The following is a 10,864-nucleotide window of genomic DNA, read 5'->3' as shown; positions in this document are numbered from 1 at the left end:
AAAACCAGGAAGATATTTAGAGTACATATTCCACACAGGCTTAGGCCCAGGGCGACAGCTGACTGCAAATTCTCCAGCTGCAGCACACAGCAGAGAAGCCAAGTGGGAGCAGATGGACAGAGCTGTGGTTGCAACAGAAGAGCAGCCATTAGGCTTGGCTGCTGCCTCACTTCGAGTGCCTCCTTTCAGCATTGCCCAATGATAGGACAAGGGGCAATGGGTGTGAGCTGGAACACAGGAGGTTCCGCTTAAACTTGAGAAGAAACTACTTTACAGTGAGGGTGACAGAGCACTGGAACAGGCTGCCCAGGGAGGTTGTGGAGTCTCCTTCTCTGGAGACATTCAAGACCCGCGTGGAAGCCTTCCTGTGTAATTTCGTTTAGTTTCCTGCTCCGGCAGAGGGATTGGACTAGATGATCTTTTGAGGTCCCTTCCAATCCCTGACATTCTGTGATTCTGTGTGATTCTGTGAATTTTCATCCATAAAAAGAATCAAGCCAGGTGATAAAGGTGCAGGGGCATAAGGATGGGAAAGCACAGATCTGGTGCTAGCTGGTATTCTACACCAGCAGCTGAAGGGCTTGTAAAACACAACCAGTATTGTGCTGAGTTGGTCAGTAAGCTGAGGGTGGGAGGAGGCAGAGCCAGCCCAAGGGCTGAGTGAGAATGCAAGTGCTGTAGACTCTCGGAAAACCGCTGAAGTGTTAGAGGGAGGTTGCACAGTTGGTACCTCCACTTGGAGGTTCCTGATTTTCCCTCTCCTTCCAAGCTACCAGGCATCATCAGGCAACCGCAGTCCTGTGACAAAGATTTCCGTTGCTTTTTTTGTGAGTGTCAATTTATTTTTTGAAGAGGTTTCTAGAGAGAGCTGGGGATCATTTTGTTGAAATTGTTTGCACTGGAGGCAGTGCGAAGCAAAGGTGAAAGCATGTTATCTAAATGCTCCTTACGCTCCTGTGCTCTTTGCATTAGTAGAAGAGAAATGACATGTGCCAGAATGTCTGGGTAATGTCACTGCTAGTGGGCCTGGCAAAAGAACACAGACCTCAGCTGCGTCCCAAGATGTTGCCAGTGTACTAGATTGTCATTACAGTAACATGAGGCACAAGCCTGATTTGCTTTTTTCTTAATCTTTTCTTTGGGCAGCCCCTTCCCTACATCTGTTACCTTTTCCTTTTTTGTTCTCATAGCAGATAGGAGCTGTCTGAAGCGCTTGGCTACTGAAGTGACTTGCAACTGTTCTGAGATGCGGTCAATGTGGTCACTACGTGGTCCTCTATCAACCTGAAGATAAAAATATTCCTGCATCCTGTATCTTCTGTTTCTTCCTCACTTCTAGGGTTTGCATCACAAAAATTGTTAGCTCAGATTTAAAACTCAGCTGTAACTTTAAGCCACAGTGAGATACCTGGATTTCTGTGGTGCCCAAGTAGGTATGAGGAATTGTGAGCACTTAGAAAAATAAACCTCAGCACCAAAGAGCTTCCAAGACCAGAGCTGGATCTCTGTTAGCTTAAGGTATGCAAAGTAAGGAACATTTCTAAACGCCTTGTAGTCCACAGCAATTTCCTCTTTGCTCCAGCCCACCCCAAGGAGAAGAGATTCTTTGGGGCCATTGTGGCTGTGTTTGCATCTCTCCAGCAGAGGCTGCAGTAAATAGAAGGACCTATCCACTCCCTTGAGCAAAACCTCAGGAGCCACATAAATACTTGATCTCATCTCAGGGAGGCTGAAGGTCTTAAAGTGTGGCTCAAAAAACTTACTCTCAAACATCAAAGACACCTTCCAGAAATAGAAAGTAAATCAAATTGCGAGATGCTCCTGTTACGAAGCAGATTGCTCCCCACATGCTTGAGGAAAGGTTTGCAGTGCAAGAGCCCGACAGAAACCAACCCCCTGTGTGCTCTGTCATGACTCAGACATGGGCAGAGAAGAGGCCATGCTCCACCTCATTCACTGGGGAAGCGTGAGGCCTCGGTACTGGTCTGACTAAAAGGATCTTTATGGTCTAATTCACTGGGTTTCTGCACAAGATCACAGTGGTTTCTCTTCTTACCAGGCAGCGGTTACCACACCAAGAGAACTCCCCAACTTTTTTTGCCACAGCTGGGCCACCATGCAGCCAGGGATGCAAGAGCCACAGGCAGAGCAAGCATAGGCAACGGGGAGCCCAACTGCAGCCACCTGATCAGTGCAGCTGTTTGGGAGGGAAGAGACCTCTTCCCAAACCACCTCTGCTGCATCCTGGAGAAGCCAACACAACACTTAAAGGAAGTTTTGGGCACTACAGCTCTACCTGTCTTTGACTGGTAACTCAGACAAACACCTCCAAGGGCTGCAGTGGTTAAATATTAAATGTGTCTCATTTTCCTCAGGAATGTTCTTTCTTACAAATCCAAGGTGAAGAAGCCTGCACAGTACAGTCTGTATTGTATGTTCCAAAGATAAGTGCCGGATGTTTTTCAAGCTCAGGACTTTCACTATCACTATGTCTGTGAAGAACTTTCATGTTCTAAATTTCACTTAAGTTTAACCAGATACATTTGCATACAACAGCACATACCAGCGCCAGACATTTTGCAGCTACTTAAACAGACTCCTCTCCCCAAAATGGAGGCACATGCAATACATGCTCTGTGAGAAGAGAAAGGCATCAGTGGTCAGAGCTGCTTCTGGCATGAGCAGACTCAAAGTAAGCTCTCATTCTTCCGTGGAAGACCACCAAAGCAGGGCTATAAGGGCCCTAACAGTGAGGGCAGCTTCACTCTCTGCCAAAGCAGGCAGCATCAGGGTGTAAGAAATGAATTTAAAACTGGTTGTGCCCCATCACCTACTGACATTTTGTCTCCCTAACAGAGTCCTGGACTTGGATGGGATCAGCTGCAACACCGCTGCACTATCATCTCTTTCAGAAAGTAAAATACCTTAAAGGACTTTTAGTTCCTAAAGCTTTTGATTTATTAGAATACCAGAGAAGAAAACAAATAGGAAAGTTTTCCTGATGTGTAAAGGGAACCTCAGACCAAATGCTCAGAAAGCAGATGGTTTTTGGATGTTTCAAACAGCTGGGGAAAGAATGACGCATGTCAAGAGCTACTGTCCATTTGGGGTGCACTGAGCTGGGTCAAGATGCCAAGTTTAGTAAACTGTAAAGAGTTGCATAAATTTTTTTGCATGCGTAAAATCTCATGGTTTCCACTGTTCTTTTTCTCCATGCAGAAGCAAGAACTTCCAGATGTGCAAAAGAACCAAACTGCTCTTACTTGACAGGACAGGCATATTTTCAGAGAGCTGTGGAACTGCAGCAATTACTGAGCTGTAGAAAACTAGGAACACTTTTTTCAGTCCTATAAAAACTCAAAACAGCCTCTTTCATGAAGACAGGTTCTCCATAAACCTGATAGAATCAAAGTGTATGCACAAAGAGAAACTGGGATTCTCAGCAGGCATTCCTATGAGTCTTTCTTGACAATAGCAATTCCCTAAGGAGGAGAGAAGGCTTAACAGGGAGTCAAGGACACCAAGAAAAGTGCAAAAATAAGGTCCAAAGCTCCCAAGAAGTTTTATAAGAATGTAAGTTTTATAAAAAGGCTAGACACAATGCTACAGACTGAAGCATTTTCTTGGAACATTTCCAAAGCCAGAGGAAAATTACAACTTGATAAATTAACATGTAAGAAAAAACCCTGTCCATAAGAGAATTCCAGATGATCTACCTTTCTTAAGACAAAGCTTATATGAATTTTCTAATTATCTTCCTAAATAATTTAACCTCTCATTTCCCTTTTATCTATCAGAAGAGTTTAGTATTAACACACATTTTACAACCTCAAACCCTTTGCAACCATTAAACAGAATAAAAGTTTCATGTACTAGAGTTTAAATCCCTCCCAATGCTGTTGTGCATTTGGATTAACTGATGTCACTGAAAGACAGCAATAGTACGGGGTGCACACGCACCCAGCTCTTCATGTTGAGATTCTAGTTGGGTAAAAACATGCAGTGTATGAAAGATGCTGGCATGATCACTAATTAAAAGAGTTCAACTGTTTTAAGTAATTTTGTTCTGTAAATGTCCTCAACATAAAACCTTGGTGAAAGGGGATACAGCTGTCAAAAATTTCCCATTCTCAGCAGTTCATGGAAGCTTATACCACCCTCCCTAATGAGAAAGAGAATCCAAATTTTGAATTAGGGTGCTCAAAAATGAAAAAAAAAATTAACCCCACTAAATTTCTCTATTGTAGAATGTAAATAAAGTAATTATTTCTAGTGTTTTAGTCATATTCTAACTGTCTTTGCATTTTAAGTTAGAGTAATTATTATTTTGAATATCCTTGTTCAAAGTCAAATTCAGAGACCGGAGACAATGCAAAAATTAACAGATAAGGCTGTCTGGCCCTCAAATACTAACTAACATTTAGTTTGAACTCAGTATCTTTGGGAATATCCCTCTGCAGAAATTTGATGCTGAATGAATCAATTACCTGCCTCTACTCTTGATTCCTCTTTCTCTTGTTGGTTTGGTGGGGGTTTTGCTATTTTGGTTTTTTTTATATACTGATGTGCCTATAAGCTGAAGTAAAATCAGAAGCAGATAGGACCAAGTTTAGGTAAAACCTCCCCATTTCTGAGACAAGAAAAGGAAGCACTGTAGGGTTGTTACCAGATTAGAAACAGCATTCCAGAATTCTCTGCCCTGTCCTCCCTTCAGTGCACACACAGATTTCAAAGTACAAGACAGGATTCACAAATCGTGACTACGCTCTTGTAAAGAGAGTCAAGCTTTTGTGCAGAAATCCAATTCACAAGACTTCTTGGAGCCAGAAAATCCTGATAGTTTGGGTTTTGAGTTTCCTGTCCACATTAGTAAAACACAGAAAAATTACATTTTGCATGCTAATTTTGTGTACAATAACTCAATTATATGCTATTTAAATTCCAGTCACCTTCTACATCGCTTGCTGTTTATAGTTTTCTGGCACTTGCTTTATTTTCACATGTACTTGAAATAGAAACATTAATTAGTTTTTAAAGCCATTACACTGAGCTCATCTGTCTTAGGGAAAAATGACAAGTACATTATTTTGTGACGATATTGATTGCCAGAGCAGGAAAGAACACAGGTTTTAGTACAACAGCTTCTCACTTTGAAAACAAAATGGTCAGCTTCAACATTCATACATAATTTCCTTCATTTAATGAGCATTATGATCTAAGAGGAGTGAACAGCATTAACAAGGTAATGAAGCCGTAGTAGCAGCACAGTCAGCACCTGGCTGTCAGATACCAACATTTCACAGCACCTGTTAATCCTGCACCGTGTCTTGATTCCTGCTCAAAGTAAAATAACCGCAGGTTTCAAAAAGACACATCACATGAGTGAGGAGAGAGAACTGAGGTATGATTGAGTTTTAAGGATTCTGTACAGAAAAAGATCTTTTAAAAAGAAAAGATTGTAGACTTATAAAATCTCCTTTAAAAGAAACAAACAAACAAATAAAATAATTAACTGCTTAAGACTATTGGCAGTAACAAAACTAAAACGCTGGACCTGGAGTGGCTTGTTTTTGGAGGAGTACACTGCTATTATAATATTGTAATACTACAGATGCATATACAATAAAACTCCCACCTCCAGTACTTAACAGAAACCTGGAAGGAAGTGTGGCATTTTCAGTATTCTAAAATTATTTCTCTCTGAGCAGAACATGCCCATTACTAAAACTCACAAAGATGCTTCAGACACCAGAGTTTTTTCCTCATATGCTCAAACAAGTCTTGCTCTTTTGCCACAGACTCACTCCACGGTGGGCACGTCCAGAAAGCTACAGGGAACTCAATTCATTCTGCTACAACCATTCCCCAATCCCGCTACTCAGCAGCGCATACCTGCATCCATGAGGTGAGGAAGGGTTTCTTCTATCACTTCCTTGTGATTTCTTGTAAAGCACATAAGGAGGAAAAGATTATCTGATAAAGCAAATAACACATAAAATTAAACAGAATCCACATGGTGCAGTATTTGAAATACCAAACATTTCTTTTGTCTTACATCTACTGAGCAGAAACACGTAGATACAAGCAAACAAAACCCACAGCATGGTGAAAATACATCCTCTGGTCTTTTCAGTGTATCACCCATTCAGGGCAACTAGACCAACATTCTACATGCAGGGAGATGGGGACTTCTCCCTACTTAGTTGGTTTTAGCTTCTTGCAGAGTTGCTGGGAAGCAGAGATTTCCACATAGATTAGCGGTAGCTCTGGTACAAACAGCTGCCACCGGATCAGGGATGGCTTCTTGGCAGATGAGGGGGACGCTGATACACATGCGAAAGTGAGCCAAGAGAACTGGCAACGTGCTGTCTACAGTGCCAGATGCCAGTGCCTTTATACTGCCTCCAGAACTGGTGCTTTTAGTGAAAAACCCTACAAAATAGCAAATTTCAATCTCTGCCTGAGAGCGCTTTGGTTGTAATTGGGTCTGTTCCCACATAATACACTACACCACACTACCACATACTGCTATTCCATACTCCACAAGGAATCACAATGAGCTGATCTTTGGCTGTTTTGAAGAACACATAAGCAATTGTCCCATAACACAGTAAATCACCAGATAGAAACACACACTGTTGGGCCGCTTAGAAAAACATGTTTTCTATTTATTTAAAAATAAGTTTGTAGTTACTACATTGCAGTGACAGTAATTCTTACACATACATTCTAGTTTGTATAAAAGGATTCAAAGTATTATGCATCAAAACTAACATAGAAAGTGTCCACATAACAGTAAAGAAATTTCCAATCCATATGTACAAAAAGAAAGGGCACTGTTATCCTGGTGAGATACTTCAGGTTATAACATGATAATCCAGATTTCTGGAAGGAAAGAAACCTCGATAAAGCTAAAGAATTATAGTTTTCCAAACCGTTACTCATTACATACAACAGATTTGTGTTTTACATAATTCTGTACAAAATAAGCATAATTTTTTAATCTGAAAATGTGTCAGTTTCAAAATTTACCTTTCTAGGCAATTTCCTCAAAGTTGAGCTCCATTCTATACATATTTAAACATTATGACAGAATTTAATTCACGTAAGATCATTATCCAGTTGTCTGCCACACTTCCGCAGTTTTAAGTATGGTCCAAAAATGTAACTTCTGTATGGTCTCCATGTATTAGCAACCAACACACACAGTCCTAAGCACTAAACGCTACCTGCACATTATACAGGCAGGGGGACGCGATGGGTACTTACATTTCTACCTACTCCTAATTTGTACGACCTCATTCTTTGTTCTTTCAGGGTAGAAATTCATAGGACAGTACTATCTTCCCTCCATAAAATGCCCTCTTTTTTTTTTTTTGCATTATTTGCAGTGAATTTCCTGATGTATTTATCTGCATTAAAAAGGATCCAAATGACTACTTGTCTCACTACTTACCCCTTAAAAGATAAAATTATTTACTTTTATTTTATTGCAGCATATAAGGTTTCTCTCTAGAGTGCCTCGAGGCTGTTATACCCTTGGGAAAACGGGGAAGGAAAAAAAAAATGAAAGCCAATCGACTTTTTCTGCAATTTAAGATGCCTTTTAATCTAGCTTTCCTGGTGTGTTTCCTCCTCTGGCACTCTGTAAAATGACAAGGCGAACTCCCACATTAAAATTAGCACAAGTGCAAGAGCACCTAGAGGTTAACTCTAGTTTAAATGCTACTTGTTATTTCCCCCAGACATAGTAAAAAGTGTACCAGCTGCATTCCCGATTCAAAACCAGGAAACTACGTAACCTGTCAATACCAGATTTGTAATCTGAAACATTGTGAAGCCTTGGCCAATTTGATTAAATTTAATTCAGTTTCCTCTGCATAAGAACAGGTAATGTATATACAGTAATTTACAGCAGAAAACTAACAGCCCTTTTAATCAGTTGAGTATCTAGGTCCCTGTGGAAACCAATCTGTTACAAGAACTTCAGGGATAAAAGAAAATATATATTAATTTTGCACAGTTAATTTGTCTTCATTAGGTAGTAAACAGAAACAGCAAGAGCTCATTTTCTAGGGGAGGTTTTAAAGCCCTCTCTACTTTCTGTATCACAGCGCTGTTGCAGAGTCGTATTTACACACTCAGCTGTTTGGAAAAAAAAAATGGCAAAAAGAAAAACCTTTCAAAAACTACTGTGGACAAAATAGACTACTTTAGAGTAAGGTAAGGACTCAGGACACAACGTAATTATTGTGGTATGGCTGTATTTTGACTGACCAGCAATATGATAAAATTACCTCAGCAAGATTCGCACGCTTCAAATTAAATGCAAATGTTGATGAAAGTGAGCTTAAAAACCTCTAACCTCCAATCTACTGTGTAAGTATGGGGTGAAAGGGTCCCATCCAGATAAAGCCTATTGCTTTTACAGAACCAGTGAACCATTTAACATGTGCCAAAATCCAAATTACACGCTAAAGCATTTACTTGTAGTCCTTGATCCAACAAATGTGAGCAAAAGATTTAACAATGTGGTGTAAAAATTGTAACAAGCCTGAAGTGCCTGAATGGGCAGACTATTTTTTGTGTCGTACCTAGTCTTTTTTTTTGGTAAGACAAAAGCCTCTGGCACAGAATCGGTAGTTGAAAAATATTTGTACAGCAATACAGCGAGTAAGTTGACTCTACACTACAATTTATTTGTTAATAGATATTAATATATCCTACGTGCTGCATCAGGGTCGTTTATCAATTAAGAGTTTTACAAATATTAAGCCATAGTAATATTTAACTCAACCAACTCAATCTTACAAGTCTATCAACAAACTGATCACATGTACAAACCGGACACTGTACAAATAAACATATGCAAATATATATATTATCACAGCAGTCTAATCACTGGAGGAAGACATTTTTCTGTAAAGTTGTATCACTGGCCATTGCCGAGTGACAAAGAGCTCTAGTTCAATATTGACAATAATGAACACTCTAGTGGCAGAATTTCAGTTCAGTTCCCAGAGAACACACTGACAACAGAAACAAAACGGCTGGAGAGTTGTTAAGTATGTAGGCACAGGTACAATGATTGCTGCTACACACCTAGAGCACACCGGTACCACAGAAACAGAAGTTATTTCCTCACTGGCAGTCAGAGAACACACTGTTATTAAGATACCACTCAGCGGTAAATACCAATTTTAAGGTTTCCCAGTATAGAGTAGAAATACCAGAACGGTATCCTCATATCCATGTCAATTATAAATGAATTTAACGAACAAAACTGTGTTAATTGCTGCCAGGTCTGTAAGGTCGTTTGTGTGTATATGACTATGAACCTATGTAGTATTTACAATGCATGTGTGAAACAAGCACATGAGATTTTGATACTCCATCTTCTGAATCAGTTGTTAGGTACTTGAGATGGCATTATAAAACATGCATATAACTATAGTTCTTCAATTATTTCAGAACATTGACCAAGAGTTTATTGCTCACATTTAAAAACTTAAGACTTTGTAATCAAAAGCGCTTTTTTTGTGTTGATACAGTATGTCACAACAACCTCAAACAATACATTTTTCCCCCAACCAAAATCCACAGTCTGATGGTGACTAAAGTCTCATAAATAAAGTTTGCAACCTAGTGAAATTAAATTATAAAAAATATAACTTTTAAATAAATCTGGTATTAATTTCTAATAAATTTTTAGTGTTGCTTCTATAAAAAAAAATTGACCCAAATAATCCACAATTTATTTTAAAAGGAAAAACATTAATGTGTCTAAAATGAGTTAAAAAAAATTACTGGCTGAAGTCACCGATATTACTGGATGGGAAGCAGTACCCATGTTCTGCAGGTAAGGCCTTCTATTCTCGTAAAATTAAGACATATAATTTGCTACCTACTGTTAAGGGAACGCATATTACTTCAGTCTCCAAAACATACATACAGGGTATTTTCGATATATAAATATATACATAAACATGCCATATAAAACATTATTACAAATTGAGTAAATACAGAAGTTGAATTTTAGATATAATCTATTTCATATATTACAATGCAGATTACATCAGGAAATTACACTTTTTCAAATGATTGCCTTCATCAGTGAGATCTGGCAAAATTAAAAAGCAGAATCAATTGGCTTTGAACTGTGCAGCTGTATTGCAACTGTACGACCACAGCTTGTTATCTTACCACACTTTACTGACTCCATTTTAAATGAATGATTAATAACTGTTAGAAAAAATAAATATACCAACAAATGAAATGCAAACTAATAGCTGCTCCCCAAATTCATATCCATAACAATTCAAAGAGGATCTGGAAAATATTTTAGTCATTTTTTTGCAGCAAAATGCATAACAAACTATGGAAAACTAGGTATGGTAAACGCCAATTTGCTATCCACAGTAGCGTATTTCTGTTCCTCTTGGTGCCAGATACCAATGTTCTTTGTTCAACCACTTAAGGTTTTTTTGTAACAGAAAATAAAGTGAAAAATTTGGCCTCAAATGAGTATAAATTAAATCAGAATGTGTGTAAATTAAAGGTCTTAATTCTGTATGCCCTCCCTTCCAGATATTGCAGATGATGTTTATAAAAAAATAATTATTATAAAGTCAGGGTGTACAGAATTGAGGTTTCATTTTAAGTTTATTTTCTCAACTAAGTTAGGGTCACACACACACACACAAAAAAAAACCCTTTCACACTACCCAAACTTCCAAAATAATGTATAATCAGAAAGTTTTGGTTACATTTTTGTACCATACCAGATCTCAGAAAACATGACTACTTCCGTATTTTTTTCCTTAAAACCAGACAATACTTTTTTAAGTGATAGAAAATGGTATTA

This window comes from Antrostomus carolinensis, unplaced genomic scaffold (genome assembly GCF_000700745.2).
Source record: "Antrostomus carolinensis isolate BGI_N321 unplaced genomic scaffold, ASM70074v2 scaffold3455, whole genome shotgun sequence".
Taxonomy (NCBI): domain Eukaryota; kingdom Metazoa; phylum Chordata; class Aves; order Caprimulgiformes; family Caprimulgidae; genus Antrostomus; species Antrostomus carolinensis.
Note: the sequence above shows the minus strand (reverse complement) of the source record.